The 10,979-nt window shown below is 63.6% G+C and overlaps 1 long non-coding RNA gene across 1 annotated transcript; it reads left to right on the top strand.

Moving 5' to 3' along the window:
- The first annotated feature begins 1,596 nt into the window (after positions 1 to 1,596).
- On the top strand, positions 1,597 to 4,788 carry LOC136793672 (uncharacterized). The gene is made up of 2 exons (XR_010839282.1): positions 1,597 to 1,674; positions 3,337 to 4,788. It is a non-coding gene; the product is annotated as an uncharacterized lncRNA (long non-coding RNA).
- The last annotated feature ends 6,191 nt before the right edge of the window (positions 4,789 to 10,979 follow it).

Here is a 10,979-nt window from a genome sequence, read left to right as displayed (position 1 = left end):
CTCCGCCCGCCCAGCGCAACCCCATTCCTCCAGGGGATGGGGTCTCACACCCCCTCCCGATGCGGCGGGGGGCAGGGGCTGGCGTGGCCGGTGCGGGAGGAGAGCGGTCTTCCTCCTGCTCACTGCCCGTTCGAGGTCCCCCAGCCAGGTGGCCCATTTTGGCCAGACCCCTCTGTCCCGGAGGCCCGAGCCCCCGGCCCCCAATCCACGGTCTTGGGAAGCCAGAGCAGCCAAGGAGGCACGCACTGCAGGGACAGGGCCCACGTGGGGTCCTAGGTCTGGGGTCCGGGGTCTCCTTAGCGTGGCCACTTCCAGGCCGAACCCACATCAAGGAGAAGGAAGGTAGAGGGACACGGGACACGGCCCATGGAGGCCTGGCTCCCCCCGACACCCTGGGGTGACGGCTTACTTTTGGGCTTGCAATGTCCATCTAGAAGGAGCCATCGGGTAGAGGGGCACTGATGGGGTGGCGGCCCAAGGAGGCAGTGGAGGTGGGTCTGGGGGCTGGAGGGGCTTCCCCTGGGATAGAAGGGAAGCGCCCAGATGGAGGAGCTGCTGAGCAGCCCGAGGGCCTGAAGCCCAGCAGGTGCCCCTGGTCTCCCACGCCAGCACCACTCTTTTAGTTTCCCTGGAAGCCTGGGGCTGGGGGGACCACCGCTATCCCGTTGTTCAGATGGGGGCACCAAGGCCCCGAGACCGCACCACCAGGCCAGGGTGATGCTGAAGGGGTTCGGGACTTGTCCCCTGGGGGGCGGCCCCTGCTCTCCCTGCCGCCCACCAGGGAGGTCAACGTCGTCTTCAGCTCTCGGAGCTCCGTGGGGTGTGCGACCTGCCTGTACCAGTCAGTGTGATTCTAGACACAGGCCTGGACCCCAGGGAGGCCTGGGCTTCCAGGTGGGGGCCAGGTGCTGTGCAGCAGGGGTCGTGGGTGGGGCTCTTGGCCCCAGGATGACCAGCTTCTGCAGCGCCTCAGTCCCCGACCCCCACTCCCCATAAAGCACACAGTATGGGAACCCCACATGTCACCAGCTAGGCTGCTCTTGGGGGTGGGGGGGGCGGTCAAGGGCAGAGCAAACATTCACGGGGCCCTCACCGTGGGCCTGCAAGTTGCCACAGTGCCCACATCTCACAGCTGGGGACACTGGGGCTGGGGCATCCCAGGTGGTCCCCGAGCCCTGTCTGCAGGGTTTAAAGGCCCTGCCACAGGTGGTGTGGCTCCCCTGCTGTACCAGGAAGCCAGTTGGTACCTTCCCTTTTCTCCAAGTTTGTTTTCTCTGATTATAAAATAATCCCTGTTGGGGGTAGGACATTAGTAAAATAAGGAAAAGCAGAAAAGAAAAGAAGAATCCCCTGCAGCCGCCCACCGCCCACCGCCCACCGCCGTGGGCCTTCTGCGTATTTCTCCCCGTGTGACTGTGCTGAGCATTACCAGACGCTTCCGTGCATTCCTGGCCTCAAGCCACCCAGGAAGCTCTGCCTGACTCCCCTGCCCAGTCTCCCCCTGTCCTGGGGCTCCCACCCCGCCCCCTTCCTGCCTTGGGCCTGGGGCGTGTCCAGAGGGCATCTCCACCCTCCTGGATGCTGCGCTGGAGGCCCAGAGCCTCCCGCAGAGAAGGGAACCCGCCTCTTCCCTGGCCATCGTCAGGCCGCGGTTAAGGGATGAAGGCGGAGGAGGTGAGGCGGCGGAACCAGGTGGGCCACGGCCGTCCTGCTGGCCGGTGGGGGCCCCGTCCCCGGCCTGGGAGTGGCCGTCGTCTGCTGGGGAAAAGCTAAGTGGCTTGTGCTCTCCCTGCACCCCCGGAGCCCCAAGGAAGCTTCCGGACTGGAGCCGAGCAGTACCCCGTGGAAGGCAGGGGCCGGGGCTGGGGTGGGCTGCCCACAGCCCCTCGCCCACCTTCTCGGGCTGGAGGCGCGTCCGCGGACGCTCGGGTGCGGCCTTGCTGGGCCTGCGTCCCGTCAGTTACATGGTTACCGGGGCCTCCCTTCCTGCCCCGCCCTCGGAGCAGCCTGGCAGTGCCGGCTGAGGTATTTTTAGCTCCGCCTGACGCCAGGGTTGCCTTTCACCCCGGAGATCAGAGGCCTCGGGCTGGGCGGCCAGCGTCCTTGACCCTGTTCTTTCACGGACCGGCTGGGCATAGAGGGAGGCAGAGCAAGGCGGGTGCCTTCCTTCCTGGCGCGGCTGAGGGCAGGGGCCCAGGGGCCGCAAGCCTGGGGGTGCGGCCCGGGGAGCCCGAAGCTGGGGTCGGGGTCAGAATCCTCATCCTTCAGGAAACTGAGGCTGAGGCCTGAGCAAGTGGACCCGCCCCTCCTGGGGGTGCGGGTGCGGGTGGGGGTGGGGTGGGAAGTCCTGGTCAGCTCAGGCTGCATTACCAAGTACTACGGACACTTATTTCTCCCAGGGTGGAAGGCAGAAGTCCAAGGTCTGGGTGCCGGCTGATCCAGTGCCGGGTGAGGGGCCCCTCCTGGTGCATAGATGGCGCCTTCTGATGACTGAGAGCGGCTGGTCTCCCCTGGGGCAGACGTTGACCCGACTGTGGGCATCTCACCCACCCTCATGACCTCATCGAAACTGAATCACCCCTAAGGCTCCTCTCCAAATACCGTCGTGTTGGGGATTATACGTCACCGTGTGGGTTTGGAGGGTGTGGACACGAGGAGGCACCCTGGACGGGGGGGGGGTGGCTGGGCCTCGGGGAACAGCCAGGAAGGCCACAGGAGGAAAAGTGGGTGCTGCGGGTCTTGGGGGAGCCGGGAGGACTATGAATGGACCTGGACCCGACCTGCCGGGCACGGGGGAGGGGTGAGTGGGGTGGGGGAGGCCCGGACCGAGGAGGGCTGAGGATGGGGTCCGGGAAGGAGTCCTGCGAAGGGGGTGGGGTCGCAGGTGAGTGTGGCAGCACGGGGGTGGGGGAGGGCAGGCTGGGGTTCAGGGGGCGCCGAGCCGTGGCCCGGCTGCTGGGACCCGGGCCCTGGTCCTGCACGGGGCCTGGACAGGTGGGTCCCGTGCGCCCACGGGAGGAGGGTTGGGGGGCCGCCTGCTTTGGGGAGAAAGCCTTGCCGGTCCCCACCGGCCGCGTCAGCCCCTCCTCCCCCTTGCTCCTTCCCCCGCCCGGGTTTCCGGTGGGAGCAGGATGGAGGATCGTCCAGCACAGGCCCCCGCGGGCGGACGGGAGCTCCTCGCGCAGGCAGGAAGAGGAAGGGGCTGTGTTAGGGCCGACCGCAATGACAGCCGCCCAGCCTTTGGGTCCCTCGTCTGGAGGCAGGTTCAAGCACAAAGCTCCTAATGGCCATTGTCACGGAGAGAACGGCCCTAAGGAATTCCCCTCGTGTTTTTAGGGTGAGGACTCATGACAGGAACAGGGGTCAGGAAGCCCTTCAGTCCGTCTCGTCTCCCCAGGCCAGAGGCACCTGGTCGTTCCAGAGCCAGATTTACAGGGACACCGCTCTCATCCCATCAGACCACCCATCACGGGGTGCGGTTCAGCGCGTTTTAGGGCGTTCACAGATCGTACAGCCGCGTCACCACAGTCGGCTCCAGAGCCTCCCGTCGCTGCCTTCGGCCGTTGCCTGAGCCCGGCCCGGCCCCCGAGACCTCACGTCCGAGTCCCGTCCCCGAGGAGTCGCCCAGCCTGGACGTCCGCACCAGCGGGTCTCGTGGTGCGTGGACTCGGCGCCCGGCGCTCCCCGCGGAGATCAGGGTTTGCAGCGCCCGCACCGCTGCCTGCGTCAGGGCTCGGGGCTGCCCTCCATCGTGGGGACCAGCGTTCCCTGGCCCGGATGAGCCGCGTTTTGTTTGTCCCCTTTTCTGCCGGTGGGCGCTGAGTCATCTGCCTCGTGGCTGCTGTGAATATACTCCGTGCAGTCTTGGGGCGACATGTTTTCATCTCACCTGGGTACACGGGGTCCTTACCTCCTGGGATTCACTGCCTCAGGTGACTGGCTGAGACCCTGCTCCCAGGTTTCGTCTGAGACGCAGGCTCCTGGCCTGTGGCCCAGCTGCCCCCCCGGCCTCCCCCCGCGCCCAGGGTTCCGCGCCCCACCCCACCCGAGTGGCTGCAGAGAGGGCAGCCGTAGGGTGGGCTCCGGAGAGGAGGGGCACAGGCCTGGCTGCTCCTCCGTCACCCGGGCCCCGGCTCGCTGTCCAGAGGTGCCTTCTCATCGTCCGTCCTGCTGCAGAGATGCGCCAGCCCTTCCGGACGGCCCCCAGCCAGCAGCTGCCCGTATGCTGAGTAGGGGCCTCCTGGCCATCACAGATCGTCCCACTGGTGCTTGGGAGGAGAGTGACAAGGCGGTGAGGTCCCCTGCCGCAGCCAGTCCCAGGCCCCCCAGGCCCGGCGTTTGGCGACAGGGCCCCGGAGGTGCCCAGGCCCAGCGGGGATGACGCTACCGGCGCAGGCCGGGTCCCCCCCACAGGCATCGCCTTCCCTTGATTGGCTTTTTGTTGCACCTGCTGTGGAGCCCTACGTCAAGGACACAGGACAGACGCTCTGGAATTAACCAAGCCCCCATAGCAACTGTTGCCATGGGCTCTCCTAACCTAAACCGGACAACCCCCCGACTCCGTATTAGGTAAAATAATCGCCATGTAGTCACCTTGTGGTATCCTGACCGATCACCTAATGCCATCCTGCCAGCAGGAATCTTCTTTGTCTTGAGGCTATAAAAGTTGGCTACCAGCCCACAAAGGGGGTCGGCTCCCCCTGGTCTATCAGGAAGTCGCGCTTTGTGATTGCAGCGCCCCTCACCAACTCTGCTCTTTGTTCTCAATAAACTCACTCTTTTCTGAAATACTTCGTGTCTGGAAATTCTTCTTGCAACCGGTGCATGGACCAACACTGCTTTCCCGGCGAGCCCCCTGCACGGATGGCCTGTCCACGTCCGCGTAGGCATTTCTGGGGTGGGGGGCATAACGCTCTCAGGGACCTGGCGTGTGTGTCTGCTGGGACGTGGGTGCAGCCCTGGCCCAGGGTCTCACACGGCGGCTGGGTTTCTGCGGAAAGCGGAGCGCAGCCCTGCTTTCTCCACGCAGCACAAGGGTTGTAAATGTGCTGTGCGGTCGGTCATTCCACACAGTGAGGCCTGGCTAACCAGGGACCTTGCCTACAAACGGCCATCGCTCTGGGCTCAGTCCTAGAGGAACCCTTTCTTTCTGGGTCACATATTGTGCATTTTCCCCTGAAATATTTCATGTGTTAGGTCCCAACTTCAAACACATTAGCTCTAAAGTAGACTACGTTCAGCTTGATTGTTAAACTGAATTTGGCTCTGAGATTTTAAAACAGAAAAAATTCCTGCCAGAACTATGTATCTAAAGAGATAACATGGTTGATCTTTGGCAAGAAAATGTCTCACTTTCTTCAGGTGTTTGTGGTTGGGTTAGTATTTATTGGGAGTGGACATTGTTTCACCCACCAGGGAAATGTCTAGAACATTAGGCAGATGTTGCACATTGATGCAGGTACTCAAATACTTTATCTCTTTTCAGAAATGAGCTTTTTGGTTTAATTGCTCTGAATGTACTGGCTGAGATTAAACCACGTGTGCCTTCAGAACGGAAAACCCTGCAGGAGTATTCAGATCCATCTGCAAAGCTGGGAATGGACCCCACTGGGCAAGCCCTAGGGGGGGGGCTGTGTGCCTGGGCGTGTGTGCACGTGTGTGAGTCGCATCAACACAGAATTACACTTTCAATGTGATCGTTCCTTCCTTTCAGGCCACTGCTGAGGTGCCCGCAGTCCGTGGCCATCACCAGCTGTGGAGCCCTGGTCTGCGGTGGTTCCTGGATGCCCTGCTCCATTCCCCAATGGGGAGGCTGGCTGTTGAGGGGCTGGGGCCAGGAACCATGGTTCCTAGGTCCTGCAGGGCTCTAAGGGGCCCCCTTTGGTAGCCTGGGGATAATTTTTTCATATTTAATAAACTATTAAAAATTAATAGGGCTTCCCTGGTGGCGCAGTGGTTGAGAATCTGCCTGCCAATGAGGGGACACAGGTTCGAGACCTGGTCTGGGAAGATCCCACATGCCGCGGGGCAACTGGGCCCGTGAGCCACAACTACTGAGCCTGCGCGTCTGGAGCCTGCGCTCCGCAACAAGAGAGGCCGCGACAGTGAGGGGCCCGCGCACCGCGATGAAGAGTGGCCCCCGCTCGCCGCAACTAGAGAGAGCCCTCGCACAGAAACGAAGACCCAACAGAGCCAAAAAATAAATAAATAAAAATAAATAAATTTATTTAAAAAAAATAATGTACAGCTTCTCTTTAAAAAAAAAATTAATAGACTTTAGGGCATTCCCTGGCAGTCCAGTGTTTAGGACTGCACGCTTTCACTGCCAAGGGCACAGGTTCAATCCCTGGTCGGGGAACTAAGATCCTACAAGCCACGAGACACAGCCAAAAAAAAAAAAAAAGAGAGAGACTTTATATTTTAGAGCAGTTTTAAGTTCCCAGAAAAATTGGGCAGATGGTACGGAGCCTTCCCATCCCCCTCACTGTACATCCCTTATTACTCACACCTGGCACCAGTGGGATACATTTGTTGCAGTTGATGAGGCAACATTGATACATTATCATTAATCAAGCCCAAGGTTCACCTTAGGGTTCACTCTTTGAGTCCTACACTCCACGGTTTTTGACAAATGCGCAGGACAGTACCCACCATTACAGCAGCACATGGAATCATCTCACTGCCCTAAAATCCCGTCTGCTACCATTTATTAATGTTTTCAATGAGTAAAGACGCACAGGATTTCAAAGGAAGCAGTTATGTTTAAAATAATTACCAAAATATTAACAAAGCAGCCGCACGGCACGGGCTCCGCGCTGATCTGGGTGAGGAAGCCCAAGCCGCGGACACCGCCCAGGCGGGGGTCGTGGTGAGCGTGGGGCCTTGAGCTTCCTGGTGCAGGTGAGCGCCAGGCACCGCGGACGCCCCCGGGGAGGGAAATGCTCAGTTTCTGTTGAGCTCCGGGAGGCTACGACGCCCGTTCGTTCCTGAACCGAGGGTCCCTGCTCTAGACAAAACGTCGGAAGCTGGTGAACCGGGAGAACACGGGCGAACGGGAATAGAAAATGTGTTTGCAAAACCAAATCTATGTTGCTTTTGGAATCTCCCTCATGACAAGTAGCCAAGTGGGTCTCGGATTTCTCTGTTTGCACTGACGGCTCTGAGCGAATTCAATGATCTCACGTTGACAGAAAACGGGTTAATTAGGAGAAGTTGATCAGGCTTTGCAGGAGGGAGTGTAATTAGCGCCCGGCCACGCAGGCACGCGGGTTGCACATCAGTATTTTCCCGGCACCGGAGAGCTGCTGCCTGAGCCGTCCCAGGGGTCCAGCAAGCAGCCGGCACCCCGCCGTCCCCTCACCACCCGCCCCCCGGGCCCCGTGACCCCCCTGGTGCGCAGGGCCCGGGGTGAACGGCGCTGTGCCACCATGAACAGGCACGGGCCGGGTCTGGGCCACCGGTGCCGCGGGGATGGGCGCGCAGACTCTGAGGCCGGGATGGCGACGCCTTCACGGCTGCTGGGAAAAGGCCGCTGGGCTCGAAGGACCAGAGCCTCGGCGGCGCGGCCCTGTTGGCTCGGTGGCGTCCTGGGCAGCAGCATCAGCCCTCGGTGAGCAGGTGCTCGGGGTCTCTCCCCCTCCACACCCGCTGCCCAGCTCAGGGTAGCGCCGTGTGGCCTCCTGCTCTCCCGCCCCGGCCGAGCCCTTCCTCCCGTTTTCTGCCCCGCTCGTTTTGACCTCGTTCCTCCAGGCCCTCAGATGCCTTTCCCATCGCGGGATCCCAGAGCCCAGGTGACTGAGACCTGCGCTCAACGGCAGGCGCCCCGTCCGCCTGCGCCACTGGTCCCACCGCCAGCGCCCCCCTCCCCTGCAGGCCCAGGCGGGACTGACTGGGGTACCGAGGCAGCGGGCGTGCCCAAGTCTCCCTCCTGCTGTGCGAGTGGGGAGCCAGGGCAGCTTGTCCAGGGCTCCGGCCGGCCAGGCTACCCCTTGTATGTCGATCTGTGCCCCAGGGCCTCAGCCAGAGTCACAGTCCCCTGTGGGGTGGCTGCCACCCCCTCCACATGGCGTCTGGCTCTGAGCCTGCGGGCGGGGTGTGCTGGGGACTCTCAGGGGAAGGCCAGGGGTCTACAAGGCTTTCCACGGCCAGCCATTCTGAGCACCCACCTGCCCCTCCTGATGTCCCTGCCCTGCCCCTCCCCGCCCCAAAGGCAGGCCCTGGCACACTTGGTACCACCTGCCAGCCAGCAGGTGTCCCGAGCTGGCAAGGACCCCAGGGGAGGGGGGAGGGGGGAGGGGTCCCACCCCGGGAGGGGTCCCACCCCTTCACCCGGGCAACAGGACTCCAGGCCCGCTTCTCCCTGGCCCCCTCCTCTCAGCAGTGCTTCTGTCTCCAGGAAAGCAGGCATCTCAGGAAGGGCCTCTGCCCCTGCGTACGGGGGCTGTGGCCGGCCTGGCTGGAGGAGGCAGCGGAGTGGGGGGTGGAGGAGAGGGTCTTTCCTCCCACTTCAGTACCTGGGTGGGCAGAGCCTTGGGCTCACAGGCCTCCGGGGGGCTGGGCTTGGCCTCCCCACGGTGATCTCAGGGCCTGTCCCCAGCCCCCGGGGCCCCTCCTGCCCACTGGCCATCTCATCGACTCTGGCCAACACCCACTTGTAGCCTGAGTTCCAGGAAGGCTCTAGGGGGCTCGTCTGGCCCATGCTGGAGGCCCTCGGGACTCTGTGATGCCGTGACAGTGACCGCGTTTCCTAGGAAACCGCAGCCAGCTGCTGGGCTGCCTGCCTGTTGGGGTGTGGGCAGGGCTGCCGCTGGTGCAGGCAGGGGACACCGGGGCGGGAAGGTGTGTCCCAGGGCGTGTGTGTCTGTGGGGGGGGTCTGTTTGGGGGTGTCTTGTGCGAGCCTGTGCTGTGGCATCTGTCTGAGCGTCCTGGCTCTCTGTCTGGGTCTCTGGGGGGTGTCTGGTGTGGGCGTGTGAGTGTCGCGGGCGCTTCTCCTCGTGCCTGGGGTTCAGCAGCCTCACCCACCAGCACCAAGCTTACCTTGTCAGCCGGCAGGGCTGCTCCCCTCCCTCGCCTGCCCGGCAGAGGCCTGGGGCCTTCCGGGTGCTCCGGTTGGCAAACAAGCGGGGCCGCCCGGCCTGGCCCAGAGGGAGGAGTGACGCGCCGAGGGGGAGGGGAGGCTGGGCCGCTTGCTCTCGGCAGGAAGCGGACGGTGCCTCAGAACTGCGGGGTCGTCAGAGCCCACCGCCTGCCGCTTCCTGCCGGCCCCTCTGGGTCCCTGCACAGCCTCCCTGGGCCTGCTGGTCACCCTTCTCCCCCCGAGGGCAGGACGAGCCCACCCTTCGCGTCCCATGGGTTTGATCATGTCTGGAGGTCTCCCCGGCTCTTAGACCCCGAGACCAAGCGTGCTCTGGGTCACCATGAGGGCGCGGGCTGAGCCACGGGTGGGGCGGGCGTGCAGGTCAGGGGCCCTCAGGACACAGTGGAGACCAGGGCGCGCTCCTGCCAGGCCCCCACCTCCCCTCCATCTGCGTGTGAATTTCCGGGCCACACACGGTGCACAGGGTCAGGGCGCCCAGGATGCAGGCAGGAGACGCAGGTGTGACCTTCCCCTGAGCGCCACAGGCCTGTTCACAACGTGGTACCGCCCACTCTGCGGCCTGCGGGGCCGGTGGGGAGACCCCGGGCTTTGGTGGCCCCTCACCTGCCCCTGCTGTTGGCGAGGCCACACGCTCAGGCGGGTGACCTGAGGTGCAGGGCCTGGGGGGGCCCCGGCTCCTGGGAGGCACCAAGCACAGAGTCATCTTCAGGGCCTGCCAGCTGGGGCACAGCTGCCCCCGGCGGCCCTTTCCAGCACCGGGACTGTACACAGAGGTTCAGTGACTCCCAGCCTGCCGACCGCCGTGGCCCCAGCAGAGGGGCCGGAATCTCCTCATGGGGAGCCCATCGCCCCTCCCCGGGGGCTGTGGGGCCAAGGCAAGGCACCGCGTCAGGCTGCCGGGGAAACGGGTGGCTCCAAGCACCCTCAGGGCCTGCACCTCATTCATTCGTTTGTTCAGTTGTTCCTCCAGCCCCTGTGGGGATCCAGGCCCCAGGAGACCAAAGTAGACACAGAGCGGTCGCTGGCTCCTTGGCGCTCAGCCCCAGATGCGTTTTCTTTGAGGACGTGACCTGTGAGGGCGACTGTGACGCGAAGAAGAATCCAGCCCCCTGGGGAAAGCAGGGGGACTTCCTGGAGGAGGCAGTCTTCAGGCTGCCGCTGAAGCAAGAATGGGAGTTAACTTGCTGAGGCTGGCGCTGGAGGGAGGGAGGAGCTTTCCGGACAGAGTTTGCACGGCCTGGTGCACGGCGCCCCCTCGGTCCTGCCCAGACACGGGGCCCGCACAAGGACATGTGTGTAGGGGGTGCTGGTGGAGGGCACAGCAGGGCCATGGAGGTGAGCGAGGCCGAGGCCCTGGAAACCAGGGAGCCTGCTGCAGGCCCTGGAGGAGCACCGGCCTTGGCCTGCGGGGCTGGGGGCTGGGGGCTGTCCCAGGCAGGTCTGCAGTGTGAGCTGTGGCAGAGCCTGGGGCTCTTTGGGGCGAACGGTGTGGGGCAGGCGAGGAGGGCTCACCCCCAGCCCAGGAGGGAGAGCAGGCGACCCTGGGTGCCCCGTCATGCCCTATCCCGAGGTCTGCCTGGGTGCACGTGGTGGTGAGGAGTCGGGTGAGCCCAAACGCTGGTGTCACTAAAGCACGTTAAGTACATGGGGGCTTTGGGCCACCCTGTGGCCGGGCCTCTGCTCCGCACTCCACATTCCAGGAGAAGCAGCCCAGCAAGGCACCCCCTCCTCCAGGCGTGGGGGCGGGCGCCGCCGAGCAGGGAGGCTGGATTGGGAAGGGCTCAGGACCTGCCAGGCCCTGCCCCTGCCAGCAGAGACCCCCAAAGGGCCCTGACCCCAAGGACAGGGAGCAGCCCCGAGGCCAGGGCTGGGGTGCTCTGA

This window comes from Kogia breviceps, chromosome 2 (genome assembly GCF_026419965.1).
Source record: "Kogia breviceps isolate mKogBre1 chromosome 2, mKogBre1 haplotype 1, whole genome shotgun sequence".
NCBI lineage: Eukaryota > Metazoa > Chordata > Mammalia > Artiodactyla > Physeteridae > Kogia > Kogia breviceps.
This window is presented reverse-complemented; position numbering and strand designations above follow the sequence as displayed.